The sequence below is a fragment of the Mobula birostris genome, chromosome 19, assembly GCF_030028105.1.
Source record: "Mobula birostris isolate sMobBir1 chromosome 19, sMobBir1.hap1, whole genome shotgun sequence".
Classification (NCBI taxonomy): domain Eukaryota; kingdom Metazoa; phylum Chordata; class Chondrichthyes; order Myliobatiformes; family Myliobatidae; genus Mobula; species Mobula birostris.
In genome coordinates, this window is record NC_092388.1 from 69,066,364 (window position 1) to 69,089,522 (window position 23,159).

Consider the following 23,159-nt stretch of genomic DNA (forward strand, 5'->3'; position numbering starts at 1 on the left):
ACCACCCTATCATCTCTACTGTACATCTCCCCCAACACCACCTTATCACCTTATCATCTCATCTCTCCAACACCACCTTAACACCCCAACATCTCTACTGTACATCTCCCCCAACACCTTACCACCCCATCATCTCTACTGTACATCTCCCCCAACACCACCTTACCACCCCATCTCTACTGTACATCTCCCCCAACACCACCTTAACACCCTATCATCTCTACTGTACATCTCCCCCAACACACCACCCCATCATCTCTACTGTACATCTCCAACACCTTAGCACCCTATCATCTCTACTGTACATCTCCCCCAACACCACCTTACCACCCCATCATCTCTACTGTACATCTCCCCCAACACCAGCTTACCACCCTATCATCTCTACTGTACATCTCCCCAACACCACCTTACCACCCCATCATCTCTACTGTACATCTCCCCCAACACCACCTTACCACCCTATCATCTCTATTGTAAATCTCCACCCAAACACCACCTTACCACCCCATCATCTCTACTGTACATCTCCAACACCTTAGCACCCTATCATCTCTACTGTAAATCTCCACCCAAACACCACCTTACTACCCTATCATCTCTACTGTACATCTTCCCAACACCTTACCACCCTATCATCTCTACTGTACATCCCCACCACCTTACCACCCTATGATCTCTACTGCAAATCTCCCCCCAAACACCACCTTACCACCCTATCATCTCTACTGTAAATCTCCCCCCCCCAAACACCACCTTACCACCCTATCATCTCTACTGGAAATCTCCCCCCAAATTCCACCTTACCACCCCATCATCTCTACTGTACATCTCCCCAACACCTTACCACCCTATCATCTCTACTGTACATCACCCCCAACACCACCTTACCACCATATCATCTCTATTGTACATCTCCCCCAAAACACCACCTTACCACCCTATCATCTCTACTGTAAATCTCCCCCCAAACACCACTTTACCACCCTATCATCTCTACTGTAAATCTCCCCCCAAACACCACCTTACCACCCTATCATCTCTACTGTACATCTCCCCAACACCTTACCACCCTATCATCTCTACTGTACATCTCCCCCCAACACCACCTTACCAGCATATCATCTCTATTGTAAATCTCCACCCAAACACCACCTTACCAACCTATCATCTCTACTGTACATCTCCCACCACCTTACCACCCTATCATCTCTACTGTACATCTCCCCAACACCACCTTACACTCTATCTCTACTGTCCATCTCCCAACACAACCTTACCACCCCATCATCTTTACTGTACATCTCCCAACACCTTACCACCCTGTCATCTCTACTGTACAGCAGATTTCCCTAATCTTTCACTTATTGCACTGATATTTCCAGCTCATTCCTCCCTGCATGTACTAATTTCCCACTCCCCAGCTCCTCCTTATTTCCCAATCTTATTCACCTGAAAACCTGAGTACCAGGAGACTGCTCACTTGGACATATCCCCAGTTCAGGGGGCACTGGGTGAAAACATGCCACTCCTGTTTGCTTATGTCAAAGACCTCAGGGCTTGGTCACATGAACATTGTGGTACAGCAGTGTTGAGACTGGATATTGGTCCATATGTCGTTGCCTTTCTACAGGAATTCTGCAGTGTATTTTTGAGGAAAAATCAGCTATTCATCTTTTAATTTTCATACACTCCTTTAAACTAAGGAGCAAATGAAGCTTCAGCGGATCTCTTGGTAGAATAGGACAGCAATATATTACTGACTGTGGGAACTTTGTGTATATTCCTTCCTTCCTTGTTTCCAGTGTAATGGCACTGCTTGTGTCGTTCTGAAAATGGTGTGAGAAGAGTAAATTAGATTTTGAGTATTAGTGGTAGAAGACTGAACTGTCATTGCAGCTATAAATTTCCATAAAAGACATACTCTTCCAAACTTGACTCATCGCTCCAATTCACACTGAGGTTGCAACCAGTGCTGAAGAACCCTTGGAAAAGTATGCTGCAGGAATAGGAGGCTCCCCACGCACACTCAGCCAGTATCTGTTTGTTGAATGTTTAGTTTGTAGCTGTGTAACTTGGGGAGACAAAACAAAGTTCCTGTTGAGTTTGAAGTACTACTGAATGCTTATTGTCATAGTCTTTGTGCCTTAGATGAGTACCTAGTTGTTTTAGATGTTTGGTTGAATGTTTTACTGTCTGTCTGTAAGTAAATGATTAATGTATATACTCGTAATCAGTATTTTCTGACTCACTTACCAAACCCGTGAACTGGCTTCCCAGTAACAGTTGCAAATATGGTTTGCTCTGGATTAAATCAATTGTCAATGCTGCTGATTAATCCACGGCTCTGGAACGAAGCAAACCATTCCAGTCACACAATGCACAGAGGGGAACTGCAGAAGAGAGCCTGCTGTCAACTTGGCAATAAATGAACATTCTTTGAGAAGACTAGAACATAGATACTGTATTGAAGCTCGCTGAACATCCGCAAACTGGCAAGGCCACCCATCTTCAAATAAATAGCCAAACAGGTACGTATCAATGTTCTGTTGTCACTTAGCATCTGTGAAGTGAAGAAGGATGGACAAATGAAATGCACAAAATGAGCTTGGGCTTTTCTCCAGCAGTTTCACATTGTTAACAGACTAAAGATGAAACCTGTGTTGACATTGGGTAGGAACAAGTTGCTACCATTTCTCCTCCCACAGTGACAACAGAATTTGAGGCGTGTGGTACTGCAGGAGTAGCACGACAGAACAGTATGGTGGTGGACAGTGCAATGCATTCCAGCAATTAATATGGGTATGCTGGGCTATAACAAATCACCACATTTACAAATGACTTGGACAATGAGATGGAAAGTTACAGATTCAAGGTTTCCACTGACATTGCAACCCAATCCTTCCACCCATATTACATACTAAAATATTTCTCCCCTCAAGATCACTTACTCAAATTTGTTCCACAGTCAAAAAGCTGTTCCTTCCAGTACTCATTAATTGCCTTTCTCCCTGAGGAATTCATCCTAATTTTTTGTTCTCAGTGGATTGGGACCTTACAGGTACGAGGTGTAATTGGGCTTAATGTTGCATTAAAAGTCACACTTCTCATTGCTGAGTTCATATTGCTGAGGTTTTCAGAGACTGAACAAATAGGCAAAACTGAAATGGATTTCACTTTGAACTTGAAAGACTAAAACAGAGGACCATCTGAGTTACAAGAGTTTCAAGTGGACATTGAAGGCCTTGGCTGGAATAGGGTTCTGCTCTGTTGGTATAATTTCACATCAAGGACATTAAGTAACAGCTAACATTGGCCTTCATTTTCAGGACAGGAGTATACAACGGTACAGTAACTTCTAATTCAAGCTACACAAAGCTTTGAATAAACTATACCGGCAAGTTGCCAGCACTTCTGAGCAATGCCATTCAGAATGGGTATAAACAAGAGAAAATGTGCAGATGCTGGAAATCCAAGCAACGCACATAAAATGCTGGAGGATCTCAGCATGCCAGGACGCATCTATGGAAAAAAGTACAGTTGACGTTTTGGCCTGTGACCCTTTACCAGGATGATAAAGAATGGTTTTAGCAGAAATGCTCCAGAGTATAATGCAGAGTGACACATGACCTTTCCAAGAGTTCACTTGCAAGGAGGTCATGCAAACCAGGTTTGTGATCCCAGGAAAGTACTAAGTTAATAGGTAATTTTTACCTGAATTATCTTATCATTCAGAATCAAATTTATTATCACCGGCCTAAGTCGTGAAATTTGTTAATTTAGCCGTAGCAGTTCAATGGAAGAAAAAATAAATAAGTAAATCAATTACAGTTAATGTATATTGACTGGATTAAAAATGTGCAAAAACAGATGTAATATACATTTAAAAAGTAAGGTAGTGCTCACGAGTTCAATGCCCTTTTAGAAATCGGATGGCAGCTGCTCCTGAATTGCTGAGTGTGTACCTTCAGGCCTCTGTACCTCCTACCTGATGGTAACAGTGAGAAAAGGGCACGCCCTGGGTGCTGGAGGTCCTCAATAATAGACGCTGCCTTTCTGAGACACTGTTCCTTGAAGGTGTCCTGGGTACTTCGTAGGCTAGTACCCAAGGTGAAACCGACTAAATTTACGACCCTCTGCAGCTTCTTTCAGTCCTCTGCAGCAGCCCCCCCGCCATACCAAACAGTGACCTGTCAGAAAGCTCTCCAAGGTACATCTATCGAAGTTCTTGAGTGTTTTTGTTGACATCACTGGTTGTAAAGTTCTCAGGAGCAGAGTTTATTTATTAATTAAATAAATAAATGTGTCTCTCTCTCTTCATACAATCATCGTAAGAGCACATGGTCCATGCAAACTCCTCCAAACAATCCAGTCAATACTATTCTCCCCCAAAACACTGCCTATGATTTACTCTTGCCCATCCAATCCCCCTTCAAAAGCCCAGAATGACTTTGCATCCATCACCTTACAGCCACTCAGCTCAGTATCAGAATTACCCCACTTAATGTGTTTTTCTACAAACCAGGAGTAGAACATCATAACCACACTGAATTCTACAGTGCCACTGTATCTTACTACTCACCATTACACATCATGTCCTTAGCTGGAAATCTGTCTCTCTTGGCTACCCAACCATCTCCTGATGACAACAGCCCCCTTCTCTTTATCCTGTCCAAGTCAGTCATGATCTTGTGCATCCCCATCAGTGTTCTCTCAGGATTTTTCTCCATGTTTCCCAGCAGCATCCAAACTAATAGGTTAACATTTCCAACTGTACATAGCCTGATGTTAATTTAATGATGATCACATATCCCCAAGTTATTGATTTAACTATTTTGTACAGTTACACTGATGGGATTCAGATTCGTTTCTGGACCCACACTGGGGTTGTCGAGCACTGGTGTTGTTTGTCACTCATTCTCAAGCAAGATATGACATCTTGTCGCTGTTGTTGCTGCGTGCATGGAGATGGCCAATTGGAGCAATCTGCAATCAAAAACTGAAAACCCAGCAGCATTAACCACAACCATACCACGTGGTTTGAAACATGCAGGAAATGAGACAAGGCATTTTATTTACAGGGTAACTTGCTTAAAATTTAAAGGCATCAATTATTTCAAAAGGTCAAGAAAATAAAAATCAATCACCAAAATTGGGGAAAAAGCACAAAAAAATGAACAAAACAGTGAGCTCCAAAAAAGGTGTTTCACATTGCAGAATGCGATGCATCACACATTCTGAAAAATTACTTCTTTGTAAGAGAAATGGTGGAAACTCTATTTTGTTCAACTCCGCGCAACTTCCTTTTCACACATTTGTTGGATCTGTCAGTGTTTTGGTCGAGCATATGGTGGTATAAATATTGCAGTATAAATATTGAATCCTCTGTCCTAAACCTGAGTGATTGACTTCTCCTGAAATACATCTTGGCCACCGTTCAAAACAAGTAGCAATTTATTCTGTCCTGTTCTGTGCAATTAATCCATGAATGAAGCTACAAACCAGAAGTACAATGTTATAACCACCCAATTCCACAGTGCCACTGTATGTTACTACCCACCAACACACAGTGGCTCTGACAACCAGCTATTTGTGGCTGTCTCAGAAAAGCAGGCCAGTAAGTACACTGTTGAAAAATAAAGCTTCCTTTGAAAGTAAAATTACATGCAATACTTACTAACACAAGTATCCAGCTTCAAAACATCGATCTCATGCTAATCATAATGAAGTAACCTGTACCCTAAACTCAACATTTTTGTCCAACAGCCTATTATTTAGAAACAATATTTCTAGCCAGGAACAGAACATGGATCCAGCAGTGGCCTTTTAGCCCATTCTGCAAATCCATGCAGTTGTGATCTGAATCCATACAACTGCTATTCCCACCCTGAAATCAGTTCATACTTTTCATATACATTAGCAATGAGGAATTATCAACACATGCTGGGCTCTGCATCAGGAAATGATTCCAAAACACTGCTGAGGCCTAGCACTAATTTTTAAAGCAGGCCTTCACAATTATAGCTACACACAAGCTTCATTCTCTCGACCTACAGCTCAATGCACTGGAATCAATGCCAGAAGAAAATTTATTATCGAATTATGGATATGTCACCATATACCACAATGAGATTTCTTCCCTTGCAAGCATTTACAAGCAAATACAATAGAATTTATGAAAAACTAGGCATAAATTAAGACTTATAAATGCAGTGTACAAAAGACAAACATATATATTTTAATAAAAAAACTGAGTTGTAGAGTCCTTGAAAGTGAGTCTATAGCTTGAGGAATCAGTTCAGGGTTGAAGTGAGTGAAGTTATCGACACTGGTTCAGCAGCCTGACCATCTGAAGTCATTAGAATATTCAACACACAGTCACAGGATCAGCCAGTCAGTCCACCATGCCCATGCTGACCTACGGGCAGTCATCTCTTACTAATTCCATCTCTCACCACCTGGCCCATAAGCTATTACATCAAAATGATTACAGTCCTCATCTAAACACTTCCCAAGTGCTGTCAATAACTGTTTCCACCACTCTCTCCACCACTGTGGCCCAGGTACTCAATTTTCTGGGTGAGAAAGGTTCCCCTCAAATCCCCTCTAGATCTTTTACGCTTTACTCTAAATCTATGTTGTCTGTTTTTATCTACATTTGAAATGGTAAGAAACTTCCATCCATCTATATCCTTCACATTTTATAAACCTCAATAATGTCCCTACCCTAACACCCTCTGCTTCAGGGAGAACAGACACTGCCTCTTGAGTCTCTCAGACACCCCACCTCAGGCAACATGCTGATGAACCTCCTCTGCACCTTCTCCAGTGCTATCATATCTGAGTTGAGTTGTGACCAGAATTACATGCAGTACATGGAGCATTACATAGAGCATAATATCTTTAAGAGTATATTATTAATAACATAATATACTCAGTGCCTTGGCCAGTAATCCATATACCTAAACAAAGCAATAAAGTAAGCCATGACCTCGACAGGCATCACAGCTCAGTGCCATCTTAGCCTGTGGTAACACTTGTGGGCCGCTCCCAGCACACATTAGGTTGTGTTGGTTATTAACACAAACGATGCATTTCACTGTGTTTCGATGTATACGTGATAAATAAGTGAATCTGAATCCGCCCTCAGCGTGTCCATGCCAACTCTCTGTAACAGGAAATCAAACATCTTAGCAGTCTTGCAAATGCTTCGTCACAGACAAAACTCCAGCTGAGGTTGGGTCAGTGCTTTTGAAAGGTTCAACATGACCCTTCTATTTCTGTCCTCTTGCCCTCAAATACAATGAGAAAACCCCAGAGTAATGCACGCCTTATTTCTCAACCTTCCCTGCAACTTTTGATGGCTGCATACTTTTGTCCAAGGTTTCTTTGCAACTTGTAGATTAAAACTTAACACGCTGTAACAAACACAGTGCATGCACATAGCACTTACAGAGAGTGCTATTAAGCCATATTTATTGACCAGAAATGTTTATTTCAAGGATTCCATGAGTTCACAAGCATTAAGCAAGGCATTTGGCTCATTCAATATAAAGTTACATTGCAAATAGCATATATATTTCCTTAGAGCACAGAGACAGGCCCTATAGTCAACTGAGTTTGTGCTGACCATAAAGGACAACATTTTCTTTAAATATACTAATTCTTTTCTTTACCCCCAATCCCCACCTTCCCATAAACTACTCCACCCCTCCCAATTCCACAACTCCCCTACACATTAGGAAGACTATAATAGTGAATTAACAGTTTAATGGGATGTGAAGGAAACCAGAGTTCCTGGGAAAATCCACACAATCAGGGATTGTGCAAACTTCAAATGGACAGCACCAGAATCGGGACTGAAAGCAAGTCTTGAGAGCGGCTCTACCAGCTGTGAAAACTTATCATTTAAGTTTTGTAAAACATTGAATGAATGCTTGAATGTCAAATTGGCTTATGGATTCTCTCTTGGATTCTAACTTATTGCTTATATATAATATTAATGTTCCTTTGCAAGTCCAAAAAATGTTGTGTCCAAAACATTGGTAGACTAGTGAATGAAGAGAAACCATTAAAGCACCTAATTAATTTAATGAGGGTATGCTAAACACTGTGTTGATGGGCATGTGTTGTTTGAATGAAAGAAATCAGGCTGAGTTAATGACTTCAGAACAAAAATTCATGAAGTTTGTCTCATGTTTGCTCTAAGATTGTCAAACTCATATCTATTGGGGTGTCTTTCCTTGGTTTGTTGGACTTTAACCGAGGGCCGGAAATCGTGATCGGTGCCTGGCACCCGGGGTGGTTCCAGGAGTGAATCACAATTTGGAGTTCCCTTGACAACAGTGACAATCAAGTGGTGACTACAAAATCATGAGCCCTGATACCTTTGTGACTTACTACATAGTATATTGAGTGGTTTACTTGTGCTTTCCATTTTATGGGTTCCTAAGATTGTCACAGCCGGGGTGGCAGTGGGAATAAGCTCCCACTACCAATAAAGTGCTCCAAATAGCGTGCTCTCTAACAGCCTCTGACAACCAAGTCCTACTCCTGACCTTCATGTGTGGCTTAGCTACTAGGCCCAGCAGAACTGTTTCTGCTGACAAGAGAAGGGGCAAAGGTGGACCACTGGCACCTCAAAACCAGGTTGGCAGCCCGCCTGGGAGAAGGAAAACTCTGATTTTAAACCTCCACTGCCTTGTGGCCATGCCCACTCGTGGGAAAGGTTGTGGGAGTAAACCCCAGGAAAAAATCCAGAGCCAGGGTCCCCAAGTCAGTTTGATGTTGTTTACAACTTCACTTTGGCAACTCTGCGATGACACTGGTGCCAAGCTGTATTGGCACTTGCCCTTCCCGTGGACTACATCAGTGACGTGGAGAGGGGGAACCCGCTTCATGGGCAACAGCCGGTTCTTCAAATCTTCCCACCCAGGCTTGCGCCCTGGAGAGGACACAGTCCACCAGAGGTGCAAACCCATGATCCCCTGGGATTGATGGCTGCCTACACTGTTTTATGATAATAAATTAAGCTTAATTTACTTTGTTGTGCTTGTACACTGATTACCACATCTCCTGGACTCTGCAAGTGCTTGGGTCTAATCAACCCAGCCTATTACTCTTTGGTGCTGTGAGCAGGGTCCAGGAAAATGTGGAGGCGCACAAGCAGGTCGAGAGATACCATACCCGAGACTTATCAAGTCCTCAGATGGATAGATAACTGTAAGGGTTTTGCAATGCTGACTAATGTTCTGAGTAAAATGGGGTCCTCCTAGATGTTGAGAGGTGTTTGCTGAATTGTCTAATGTTAAACTTCCATGTGTGGTATCACAAAGCCTGTTGCTTTTCCCGCTAACAGAGTCTCTCTGCCTCACATGGGGTGGATTTTTATGACTGTGTTGCAGCAGTTGAGTACTGAAACAGCTGAACTCTGAGGAAAATAAGTGGTTGCAGCACAAGTTGGCCTCTTTGAGTTCTCAAAACGCTGTTTTGAGTGATACACATCATGCTGAACACTCCAGGCCTAAACAAGCTGTTGTGGCTGACATGGATATCTGGTACAATGATGATTCGGCTAGGGACAAAAACAATGTAATCGAAGGTCAATTCTCTATCATGTAAAAGTTAAACAGGAACACGGACTGACTAACAAAATTGGGCTCCATTGTTTGTTCCTCCCACTACTGAAGCCACTATCAGTAACTACACTACCACCGAGTTGCAGGATCTAGACAAAAGGCTGCATCAGCAGTCAAGGAAATCCTTGCCCAGCTGGCTCACACACCTATGGGATTTAGGAGCATCCCAACTGATTTTTTTAATGCGCATGAATTGATTTAGTTATGGTCATTAACAGCTGACCCACTGGTCCTGGCTGAATTGCAAGCTGATCAGGCTGACAGAGCTGAATGCTCCTGTGAGCAGTGTTCATATAATCTGGCTGTGCTTGAACACTCCTGTGAGCAGTGATCATACAGTGTCAAGGAAGTGAAGTTTGTGCAGTGAAAATTACGACTGAGAAGGTGCTCAGGAAGCTTAATGGTCTGAGGGTGGATAAATCTCCTGGACCTGATGGAATGCATCCTCAGGTTCTGAAGGAAGTAGCTGGAGAGATTGCGGAGGCATTAACAATGACCTTTCAAGAATCGATGGATTCTGGCATTGTACCGGATGATTGGAAAATTGTAAATGTTACTTCGCTATTTAAGAAGGGTGGGAGGCAGCAGAAAGGAAACTATAGACCTGTTAGCCTGACATCAGTGGTTGGGAAGTTGTTGGAGTCAATTGTTAGGGATGAGATTACGAAGTACCTGGAGGCACATGACAAGATAGGCCAAATCCAGCATGGTTTCCTGAAAGGAAAATCTTTCCTGACTAACCTACTGCAATTTTTTGAGGAAATTACAAGCAGGGTAGACAAAGGAGATGCAGTAGACACGGTGTACTTGGATTTTCAGAAGGCCTTTGACAAGGTGCCACACATAAGGCCGCTTAGCAAGACAGATTCCATGTAATTGCAAGGGAGTTACGAGAATGGGTGGAGCATTGGCTGATCGGCAGAAAACCAAGAGTTGGAATAAAGGGATCCTTTTCTGGCTGGCTACCAGTTACCAGTGGAGTTCCACAGGGATCAGTGTTGGGACCGCTGCTTTTTACGATGTATGTCAATAACTTGGACTACGGTATTAATGGATTTGTGACTAAATTTGCCAATGATACAAAGATAGGTGGAGGAGCAGGTAGTGTTGAGGAAACAGAGAGCCTGCAGAGAAACTTAGATAGTTTAGGGGGATGGACAAAGAAGTGGCAAATGAAATACAATGTTGGAAAGTGTATGGTCATGCACTTTGGTGGAAGAAATAAACAGGCAGACTATTATTTAGATGGGGAGAGAATTCAAAATGCAGAGATGCAGAGGGACCTGGGAGCCCTTAAGCAGAATACCCTAAAGGTTGACTGCCAGATTGAGTCAATTGTGAAGAAGGCAAATGCACTGTTGGCATTCATTTCTAGAGGTACAGAATATGAGAGCAGAGATGTGATGTTGAGGCTCTATAAGGCATTCGTGAGACCACACTTGGAGTATTGTGTGCAGTTTTGGGTTCCTTATTTTAGAAAGGATATACCGACATTAGAGGGGGTTCAGAGAAGATTCACAAGAATGATTCCAGGAATGAAAGGGTTACCATATGAGGAACGTCTGGCAGCCCTTGGGCTGTATTCCCTGGAGTTCAGGAGAATGGGTGGGGTGGGGGGGGGGAATCTCAAAGAAACATTCCAAATGTTAAAAGGCCTGAACAGATTAGATATGGCAAAGTTATTTCCCATGGTAGGGGAATCTAGGACAAAAGGGTATGACTTCAGGATTGAAGGACGTCCATTTAGAACTGAGATGCAGAGAAATTACTTTAGTCAGAGGGTGGTAAATCTGTGGAATTTGTTGCCACGAGCGGCTGTGGAGACCAAGTCATTGGGTGCATTTAAGGCAGAGATAGATAGGTTCTTGATTAGCCAGGGCATCAAAGGGTATGGGGAGAAAGCAGGGGACTGGGAATGACTGGAAATATTGGCTCAGCCATGATTGAATGGCAGAGCAGACTTGATGGGCTGAATGGCCTACTTCTGCTCCTATATCTTATAGTCTAAGCTGGCTGTGCTTGAACGCTCCTTGTAAGCAGTGGTCATACACAGGGAGTGCTTGAATGCTCCTCTCAGCAGTAGTCATACAAGCTGTCTGTGCTTGCTATCCTACTCCTTTGAATTGGCATGAGTCTCCTGGTCCCTGGAAAACCCCCTTAGAGGCTACTTCATGCCTCCATGAAAAGGCAACACAATTTGCCATTTATAACATCAATATATTTACCGAGCCCAAGCCCATCCCCGTTCCCAATTGATAGAATGGGGACCCTGACCGCAGAGAGACACCTTGCTGGCCCTGTTCGGGTCATCTGAGGGTCAGACTGTTGCAGAGTTTATTCAGCACCACTTGGATGTAGATCAGGAACAGGTGCAGGTTAAGGCTGCTTTAAAATTCCAGCAGCAGCAGGGGTAATCTGAGCACACGATGAATAGAACGAGGAATGCTCCAAAGTAGCCAACAACTTTCCCTCAACAGTCGGTATCAAAGGTCCCCTCGTGCCATCTGAGCAGAAAGGAAATGTTTCTGTCCCTGCTGAAGGCAGGGCTAGGCAAGGAGAAAACTGACAGTATACAAACTGGTGTTTTTTGTGTTATACTGAAAGCACTGTAACCCAGGTGGGTTGCATTCAATAGCCCAGGCAAGAGGACCAGTCGCCCTTCTGACCCTTACACTGGAATGCAATGTCAATCCCAGAGCAGGACTTTCCCCTGTTGTATGCGGACTTTGGCGAACTGAACCTGGATGGTAGGTTACTCAGACTAGGGATATGGCGAGGTCTCTGGGAAACTCATATTTCTGCCGTCCCAGAGGGAGCCCTGTTACCCGTTGGTAATCACATGGTTATAAGTAACGGTGAATTGCCCTGGTGGGCACTGGGGCTGACGTTACCTATTACGTACGAATCTGGATCTATACACAAGGGAGCAAGTGTATATTCTGGGATATGGAGGATGGGTTATGGATGGTATACAAACAAAGGTCCCTTTCATTCAAGGCAGGGGTCTTCCTCGGTGTGACTCCATGCTCATCTCCCAGATACCTGAAAACATTGTGGGAATTTACTTGTTAATGGGAATTTCTATCACAATGTCCTTTGGTAAATTTGCATTTGGTATTAGGAAGATGTCTATTCTGGTTGAAAAGTCAAAATAGGAACCTGTCTTTATACCCTTTCCATCGCATATAGTAGTTGCTAAGCAATATCATCTCCTGAGGGCACAAGGAAATCGATGAGACAGTCTAGTTCCTCCTAAACCTGGGGGTACTTCGTCTAACTTCATCACCTTATAATAACAGTCTTGTTTGGCCAGTTCGGAAACCTGATGGTTCATGGCAAACGACCACTGATTATTGCCAATTAAATTGATCTTCCCCTCCAGTGGCCACAGCTGTTCCAGACATTGTGACCTTGCCTGAAGACATTTCTAGTGACACTGACAGTTCTTATGCTGTTACTGATTTGGCTGATCCTTTCCTCTGCATCCCTGTTGCTGAGCAGTCCCAGCATCCGTTTGTTTTCACATGGAATGGCCTTCAGTACACCTTCACACAGCTTCCACAGGGATCTGTACAGTACATAGTGCTACTTGTGGTGGTACAGGATTTGTGTGAAGGTGTCCTCTCCCAGCACTACTCTACAGCTCACTGTACAGGTGATGTGCTATTGCAGGGATCCTCTGAAGCCCTTAATACTTTCATCGATCACATGCAATTGAGGGGATGGGAAACTAACCCCAGTAAAGTACAGGGACCAGCTATGACTCTCCATTTACTCAGAATACAATGGACTTAGGGCAAAAGGATAATTTCTAAAAAGGTCAGAAATAAGATCCTGGACGTAGCACCCCCAGGACAAAACAAGAAGCCCAATGTTTTGTTGGCCTTTTGGAATACTGGCAAGACTATATACTCCATTTGACTATGCTCCTCCAACCCTTGTACACGGTGACAAGAAATAGAGCAACACAAACAAGATGCTGGCGGAACTCAGCAGGCCGGGCAGCATCTATCGAAAAGAGTCAACAGTCGACATTTCCAGTTGAACCCTCCTCCAGGACTTCAGTCTGTTGACTCTTTTCGGTAGATGCTGCCCGGCCTGCTGAGTTCCACCAGCATCTTGTTTGCGTTGCTTTGGATTTCCAGCATCTGCAGACTTCCTCGTGTTTGCGACAAGAAATAAATTGAGTTTTGTATGGAGCCCGAGCAACAATGAGCTTTTGAGGCTGCAAAGGAGGCTATCGCCATGGCCTTACCCCTGACTCCTCATCAAGGAAGCCTCCCTTTTGCACTGCAACGTTCTACTGAAGATGATGAGGGTGTCAGGAGCCTGTGACAGAAGTATGGAGGAAGGAACATCCCTCTGGATTTCTGGTCCTGAAAGCTTCCCGATTCTACCACCAGATACACTGTGTTTGAGAAACAACTCTTGACAGCTGAGCTTTAATAGAGACTGAAGCACAGACAAGAGATTCTCTCTTCTCCCTCCACCCTGACCTTCCCAGAGTGGGATGGGGTCTCTCTGACACACACACACATAAGGTAGGGCATGCACAACAGAATTTAATTGTCGTGGAAGTGGTATATTTCTGAATGAGCATCAAAATCATTAAAATACATGAACTGGCTGAGTCCTCTCAGGCTACATCATCCACTCCTGAAGCTACTCCAGCTGAAGTCTCACCAGTTGCGTGGGACTTTCCCTTTGATTTACTAACTCCCACTCAGCAGCAGCACACCTGGATCACCAACGGCTCTCCCATATGGAAGAATGGTCATCGTTCTTGGAAGGCTCCTGCCTTTAACCCTTTCACCCAACAAATTCTGATAAGGAAGGTGAGTCAATATGCACAGCTTGTAGCAGTGCGTACTCTCCTGATACGTGAAACTGAAGAAGCCCATATTTGGTCTGATTTTTCAGCTGTTGCTAATGGTCTGGTTTCCCCCAATGGAACCGGCGGTCTTGTACTGTAATGGGACGTCCCTTATAGGAAGCGGAGTTATGGAGGAACATTTAGAGCCAATCACTATGATACCTTGTCGACCCCCATTTGAAAGATGATTCGCCGACGACGCGATTCAACAACATTGCTGACACACTTGCTCGTGTTGACATGTTGACATCCGGCCCCCAGCGTTAAATACCGCTATTCAGTGGGCCCATAAGTCTTCTGGTCATTTGGGGATACAGGGTACTGTGGAGTGGTACAGGCTGTGGGGATTATTCCTTCCCACTGGTGTAGCTCATTCAGCAGTAGGGAATTGTGAGCTATGTTTAGAAACTAAGGACAGACAACTTTTAAAAGGACCCTTGGCTGACATTCAACAAGAGTGTGCTCCTGCTCAGATTCGGCAAATAGATTATGTCCGTCCTTTTCCAGTTCCACTATGGTGGACACTTATTCTGGTATTTTGATGGCAACCCCTACTGTTAAAGCTAATCAGGATGGTACCGTTTAGGGATTAGAACAACGTCTTCTACATATGGGATCCCCTTGAAATTCAATCCGATAATTTTCAGGTTCCAGGGCACAAGGGTGGGCTGTCTCTAATGATGTACACTGAGTCTTCCATCTTCTCTATTATTCTCAGGCTAGTTGTCTAATTTTTTAAAAAATGAATGGCCTATTAAAACAGTAAATTCATTTTTTACTCCTACCAAATCCTTATGAGGGATCCTAGATGAGGGTAGTGCAGTGGATGTGATCTACATGGATTTTAGTAAGGCATTTGACAAGGTTCCACACGGTAGGCTTATTCAGAAAGTCAGAAGGCATGGGATCCAGGGAAGTCTGGCTAGGTGGATTCGGAATTGGCTTGCCTGCAGAAGGCAGAGGGTGGTGATGGAGGGAGTACATTCAGATTGGAGGATTGTGACTAGTGGTGTCCCACAAGGATCTGTTCTGGGACCTCTACTTTTCATGATTTTTATTAACGACCTGGATGTGGGGGTAGAAAGGGTGGGTTGGCAAGTTTGCAGATGACACAAAGGTTGGTGGTGTTGTAGATAGTGCAGAGGATTGTCAAAGATTGCAGAGAGACATTGATAGGATGCAGAAGTGGGCTAAGAAGTGGCAGATGGAGTTCAACCTGGAGAAGTGTGAGGTGGTACAATTTGGAAGGAAAAACTCCAAGGCAGAGTACAAAGTAAATGGCAGGATACTTGGTAGTGTGGAGGAGCAGAGGGATCTCGGGGTATATGTCCACAGATCCCTGAAAGTTGCCTCACAGGTGGATAGGGTAGTTATGAAAGCTAACACCCCATAAGCTTTCTTAAGTCGAGGGATAGTTTAAGAGTCGCGATGTAATGATGCAGCTCTATAAAACTCTGGTTAGGCCACACTTGGAGTACTGTGTCCAATTCTGGTCACCTCACTATAAGAAGGATGTGGAAGCATTGGAAAGGGTACAGAGGAGATTTACCAGGATGCTGCCTGGTTTAGAAAGTATGGATTATGATCAGAGATTAAGGGAGCTAGGGCTTTACTCTTGGAGAGAAGGAGGATGAGAGGAGACATGATAGAGGTGTACAAGATAATAAGAGGAATAGATAGAGTGGATAGCCAGCGCCTCTTTCCCAGGGCACCACTGCTCAATACAAGAGGACATGGCTTTAAGGTAAGGGATGGGAAGTTCAAGGGGGATATTAGAGGAAGGTTTTTTACTCAGAGAGTGGTTGGTGCGTGGAATGCACTGCCTGAGTCAGTGGTGGAAGCAGATACACTAGTGAAGTTTAAGAGACTACTAGACAGGTATATGGAGGAATTTAAGGTGGGGGTTTATATGGGAGGCAGGGTTTGAAGGTTGGCATAACATTGTGGGCTGAAGGGCCTGCACTGTGCTGTACTATTCTATGTTCTATCTATGTTCTATGTTATCTGGATGGTTACGTATCCTTCCCTGAGCTTTGTATTTCAAGAACTTTATAGTCGCCAAACAATTGGTACTAGAATGTACAATCATCACAGTCATATTTGATTCTGCGCTTCACACTCCCTGGATTACAAATATTAAATATTATAAATATTAAAAATAGTTAAATTAGTAAATATTAAAAATTTAAATTATAAATCATAAATAGAAAATAGAAAAATGGGAAATAAGGTAGTGCAAAAAAACCAAGAGGCAGGTCTGGATATTTGGAGGGTACGGCCCAGATCCGGGTCAAGATCCGTTCAGCAGTCTTATCACAGTTGGAAAGAAGCTGTTCCCAAATCTGGCCGTACAAGTCTTCAAGCTCCTGAGCCTTCTCCCAGAGGGAAAAGGGACGAAAAGTGTGTTGGCTGGGTGGGTCGTATCCTTGATTATCCTGGCAGCACTGCTCCGACAGCGTGTGGTGTAAAGTGAGTCCAAGGATGGAAGATTGGTTTGTGTGATGTGCTGCGCCGTGTTCACGATCTTCTGCAGCTTCTTTCGGTTTTGGACAGGACAACTTGCATACCAGGTTGTGATGCACCCTAGAAGAATGCTTTCTACGGTGCATCTATAAAAATTAGTGAGGGTTTTAGGGGACATGCCAAGTTTCTTTTGTTTTCTCAGGAAGTAAAGGTGCTGGTGAACTGCCCCTTGAAAGGAGGTACTCCATTTTTGTTAATGACAAGACACTGTATTCCTATTGTTCCTGATGGCACAACTGAATGTACTGACAGAGAGTTGATTCAGATTTGCAATGAGGGTAAAGTGTCTGTGACATACCCATCTTCCCCTCCAGTGAAGGATGAGATTATAGCTGACTGACAAGGAACTACACACTGGCTGATGGTACAAGGTCAGACCCTGTGTGTGTGTGTGTGTGTGTGTGTGTGTGTGTGACACACACATATATACAAGGGCAAATTGAAAACACTTCTAACTATCTCTCCACCTTTGTTTTTAAAGGTTCCTGCCAGAACATTTCTTCGTTTTGTTTTAATGCTTGTCCTGTGGTTTGTTGGATGTCGGACTTCTATTGAGAACCGACAAGCTGATGATAATTTTGCAATTTGTGAAAATATTATTGTTTTGGTAAAAGATGTACATTATGTGATAGGTGCTAATTGGGGGCCTATAAATCTGAGGGAATGGTGCAAGCCTAGAGTGACTGGTCTCATATATTTCTGTGAAACGAGTGCCAAGTTACTTGTAATTTGATTCCTGCATCCCTGATCACAATGTAGTGTTTGTAAATCTTACTCATTCTGTTTGAATTGTCAACAAAATGGTGTTCGCCCCTGAGGAACAGGGACATACTTTAATGTGAATGTTGAGGTTAATCATTTGATCTGTATAATTTCTCAATTTTAATAATCGTGATATTATTTTTAACCATCTAAGAGATATTAATATATATTCTTCATTTAAGCAGAGGGAAGAACTCTATGTGTCTTTCACCTGCCAGATCTTCAAGGGGTTTAACGTGTTAAATTAAATTTTGTAAACATTGAATGACTATCTGAACAGTTCAAAGTGACAACTAACTCTTTCTGAACCTTTAGCGTGTGTGTTAGTGAGAAATGTTTGTACATATTGAACACTGTTAATGTCTGTAGAATACCTGTTAGTGAATAAATGTCCACTGGTCATTTTGAGAGATGGGTTGAATAATTCTTTCTTAGACTCATACACGATTAACATTAGGATGTCTGTTAATGACTAAATCTCTGTTGGTCACATTGAGAGGGAGGTTGATGGATTCTTTCTTGGATTCAGGCTTATCGCAAACATGCTGTATAATTTTAATGTTTTTTTCTAAGTCCAAACAACGTTATATCCAAACCATTGGTGGACTAATAGATGAAGAGTCACCATTAAATCATCTAATTGATCTATGAAGGTATGGATACTTGTTGTTTGAATGAAATAAACCAGGCCGAGTTAATGGCATAAAAACAAAAGATGAAAGTTTGTCTGTCTCATGCTTCTTCGAAGCTCGTCAATCTCATTTATTGGAGTGTCTTTTCTTGGTTTGTTGGACATCAGCCCAGAGCTGCAAATCCCGATCGGTGCCTGGGACCCAGGGGTGGTTTCACGAGTGAGTTGGAATTTGGGGTTCCTTGACAACAGCAACAATCAAGTGGTGACCAAGAATCGAGAGCCCTAAAATCTGTGTGGAAATCTTAGTGACTTACTACTAGTATTTTGTATAAATTAGGTTCAAGTTACTTTGTTGTGCTTGTATGCTTATTACCACATCTCCTGGACACTCAAATTATTTGGGTCTGATCAACCCAGCCCATTACTGTTCCATCAGCCCAACTCTCTACTTTCTGGAACAACTGTAGCTCCAGCAACTCAAAGCTCAACAGCATCCAGGATAAAGCAGGCCCTCCACCTGCCATCTCACACATTCATTCCCTCCATCACTGGCATCACTCCATCAATAGCACTCCAGTTACCAACCCAGGCTTCTCCAAATCCATCACGCAAACCTGCAACCTCTACCAGTGAAATCTGTTGACTCATCAAACTGGATAGAGAAGCTGTTTTTTTTCAGTTAGTCACACAAAACCTCTGTGACATGTCGTCAATATATCAACTTATACGGTTTGAGAGTGAAACCTTTTCAATTCCTCGTACTGCATCTTGTCCTAACATTTTACCCACTATAATTTTGCATGCTGGCATTCACTCTTAGGTTCTCACCAACTGTGTGTCAGCTCAAGTTGGGAGAGTCCATTCAATGCTCAGAAAAAGCATTTCATGCTCATCAGCCTATTGACCTCTCCTCTATGCAATAGAGTGCTCACCATCAGCCTACCCTCCCCTCTGTGCAATACTGCACTCCCCTTCAGCCTACTTGCAATGCTTGCCTTAATAGGTTGGGTAGAATGTAAGAATCGGGACGTCACATTGTAACGGATCTGGAATACTGCGTGTGCAGTTACAGTCACTACATTGTATGAAGGCCGTGTTTCTGAGGAATGAGTGCAGAGGAAATTCATCAGGATGTTGCTGGGATTGGAGGACTTTATGTGGAGATGTTGAATCAGCTGGGCTTGTTTTGACTGGAGTGAAGGAGGATGACGGAAGCATATGAAATTATGAGGGGGATAGGGGAGATAGTCAGAATATTTTCCATAGCTATATCAAAACAAGAGTGTAAAGGTTTAAGGTGAGAGGAAGGAGTTTTAAAGTGGATTTAGGGGCATTTTTATTAAGATAGCATGGCTGATATTTGGATCGCATTACTGTGCCAAAGGAGGTGGTGTAATCGGATGAGAGGTTAGACAGGCATTTTAATAGCCAAGGCCTAAAAGGGTGTGATCCTATCACAGGCAAATGCGATTGGTGTAGGTTGGCACGGACATTCATTTATTTTGAAATATAGCATGGCATGAACCATTCTGCTCAACAAGCCATACCACCCAGAAACCCACCACAGGATAATTTACAATGACCAATTAACCTACTAACTGGTATGCTTTTGGACTGTGGGAAGAAACCAGAGCACACAGAGGAAACACACGTGGTTATGGAGAGAATGTACCAACTCTTTACAGGCAGTGCCCCGAGCTGAAACAGCGTAGCGCTAAGTGTGATACTATCTTGGTGTCCAGGGTGGGGAGGAGGGCCCATTGTGCACCGGACAACACAATGCTGAGTGGGACGATGGTGAGGAGAGGGGCCCATTGTGCACCGGACAACACAATGCTGAGTGGGATGATGGTGGGGAGAGGGGCCCATTCTACACCGGACAACACAATGCTGAGTGGGACGATGGTGAGGAGAGGGGCCCATTGTGCACCGGACAACACAATGCTGAGTGGGACGATGGTGGGGAGAGGGGCCCATTGTGCACCGGACAACACAATGCTGAGTGGGACGATGGTGGGGAGAGGGGCCCATTCTACACCGGACAACACAATGCTGAGTGGGACGATGGTGAGGAGAGGGGCCCATTCTACACCGGACAACACAATGCTGAGTGGGACGATGGTGAGGAGAGGGGCCCATTCTACACTGGATAACAATGCTGAGTGGGACGATGGTGAGGACAGGGGCCCATTCTACCCTGGATAACATTGCTGACTGAGACGATGGTGAGGAGAGGGACCCATTCTACACTGGATAACAATGCTGAGTGGGACGATGGTGAGGAACTGGATAACAATGCTGAGTGGAACGGTGGTGGGGAGTAAAGGCCCATTCTACACTGGATAACAATGCTGAGTGGGACGATGGTGAGGACAGGGGCCCATTCTACTCTGGATAACATTGCTGAGTGAGACGATGGTGAGGAGAGGGACCCATTCTACACTGGATAACAATGCTGAGTGGGACGATGGTGAGGAACTGGATAACAATGCTGAGTGGAACGGTGGTGGGGAGTAAAGGCCCATTCTACACTGGATAACAATGCTGAGTGGAACGATGGTGAGGAGTGGGGCCCATTCTACACTGGATAACACTATGCTGAATGAGATTACTGCAAGCACAGCCAACCTATGGATCAATATCACAAGATGTGAGTTTGAATCTGACCCAGAAAGAAATCAAGTAATAGCTGAAACGGGAGGGAGGGGGAACTTCTGAAGTCTGAATGTGAAACCCTGAAGCTCCAAGACTTCTGTCAAAAATCACCCCCATTCACTGAGCCCCTTCCACCTAATGTCACTGAAACCTGAACTGGTGTCAATCAGGAATGGACAATAAATACCAGCATCACCAGACACACCCACAAGTGATTAAATCTTAGAAAAATGTAAAGCCTCTGCTAACATCTGTTCTTACATTCTCACTATTATGAGGTCTAGTACAAACTTTTTAATACATAGAAGCGATTTAAATATACAATTTCTTCATTTTTGGATATTTTTCCTTTAGGTGTTTAAGTATTTACTTGGGTGAAGAAAAGAATCCACTTACAAAAAAGGCAAAGCGTCTCTCATACTCAAGTGTGATTATCATCAACAAATACCCACTTAGAAGATGTCCTGAACAAAGCAATAAGGTGCCTACGAAATGAAGTAACATTTTTTCACAAAGGACATTAATGGTGCTACCCGAGGAGGTATCAGGGCCGATGCCGAAACACTTGGTCAATCAATTTTGAGGAAGAAGTTTGTGGGGAGGGGAGATGAATTGGGACAACCAGGAATGGATTTGGGTATGGTAAAAGCCTAAACTGAAGAATACAGAGGAGGTGCAGGAAAGGACAATATGGGGAAGGGGGGTAAATCTGAAAATAATGAAGGGTTGAGATACAGCTGCTGACGGCTACAGCTTACGGTAACGAAATCCTGTTCTGTCTTTAGCGTATAAAACCAGTTCCAGGCAGGTTATCAAGACCACAATGAGAGCCTAAAGTTTGCATCTCATCCCTTCCTGGACCTCCTTTCTGCACACGACCGTGCGGACTTTTGTCTTTCCGCCACCGCCCCTACCCTGTTACAGGCCCCTTGTAGCGGACTGGTAAAGCTCAGTGTGAAACCAACTGAAAGGTCTGGACTTGTCTGCATGGGTCAATTCAACTCCAGAGTCCGACAGAAAATTAACAGTTCCTACTTTTTGGAAGCGCCATTAAACAGAGGTACAAGAAGAACAAATGTCAAAGGTTCGTCGGGGAGGTTGAACATCTAGGAGAATAACCACTGGTGAGATCTGGTTAATCCTAAAATGGCCCCAATAAATTTCAGGACCCGCACTCCGGAGGCAGTATCAGCATCAGCCATAACCGAATATGGACTGTGCAAAGCTGCACATGCCTCGCTCGGTGTTCAGTTACCACCTACCCAGCCCCTGTATAATTAGTAACGGGCAGCCAGCCTCTAGGGAACAGCCCAGCAAGTAATCTAGAACTCACTTCCGCGTAAAGGGGAAATATTGAGCCCCCATTGTGCAAACCTATCCGAACCGGCTCATATCGCCTTTGACAGAGCATAACGTTAAGCACCTTCCCCGGGAGTCTCCGTGCTCCTGCACCCATGTAGCGCCGGGTTTGTTCTAATAATGCCCCTGCTTAAATAAACATTATGCAAAAACACAACCGGCTCTCTAGTTCACCGACTTTGTTGTTTTGCCTCTGCTGACCATTGTTCGCCGCCGGCACCGTGAACACAATCCCCCCAGGCCACACGGGCGGATGAAACCCCCTCAGCACTTACTGCGTGGCTGGCCGATCGGCGGAACGCTTCAGCCCGCTCCGTTGTCCTTCTCGACCTTCCCACCACTCGATTTGAAGCGCCCGCTTTCGCCGGCGCCCAGTTCCTCCCGACAACTCGACTCCGTGCCTGTTTTGGCTCCTTTCCAGCGGCCGCCAGCTCCCAGCACCCGGTTCACAGCATCAGTGCCCGGGAAGAGGATGTGAAAGCCGCCGGCTCATCCCTCCTTTCCACTCCCCGCTCCGTCACTCGCACACAGCCGGCTACACCACGAACGGACACCAGTCCCGGCTTCTCTTCTCCATGCTGCTGTTACTAGGATCCAGTTCCCTGTCAAAGGCGTGGACTGCACTGGGGTTACGTCACCAGCTGGGGGATGGGGAGGGAGCTGTCACACACAGCCCACTCTCCAGCCTCTCGTATTCCCCCCACCCCCACCGGCA

The 23,159-nt window shown here is 44.2% G+C and overlaps 1 protein-coding gene across 1 annotated transcript in view; it reads right to left on the reverse strand.

Annotated features, from left to right (window-relative positions):
* trak1a (trafficking protein, kinesin binding 1a) overlaps positions 1-22,898 on the reverse strand; it is a 261,339-nt gene extending 238,441 nt beyond the window's left edge. The window contains exon 1 of the mRNA XM_072283783.1: positions 22,720-22,898. The gene's annotated coding sequence lies outside the window, so the exon portion shown is untranslated. The remainder of the gene's footprint in view (positions 1-22,719) is intronic.
* Between the last annotated feature and the right edge of the window lie 261 nt (positions 22,899-23,159).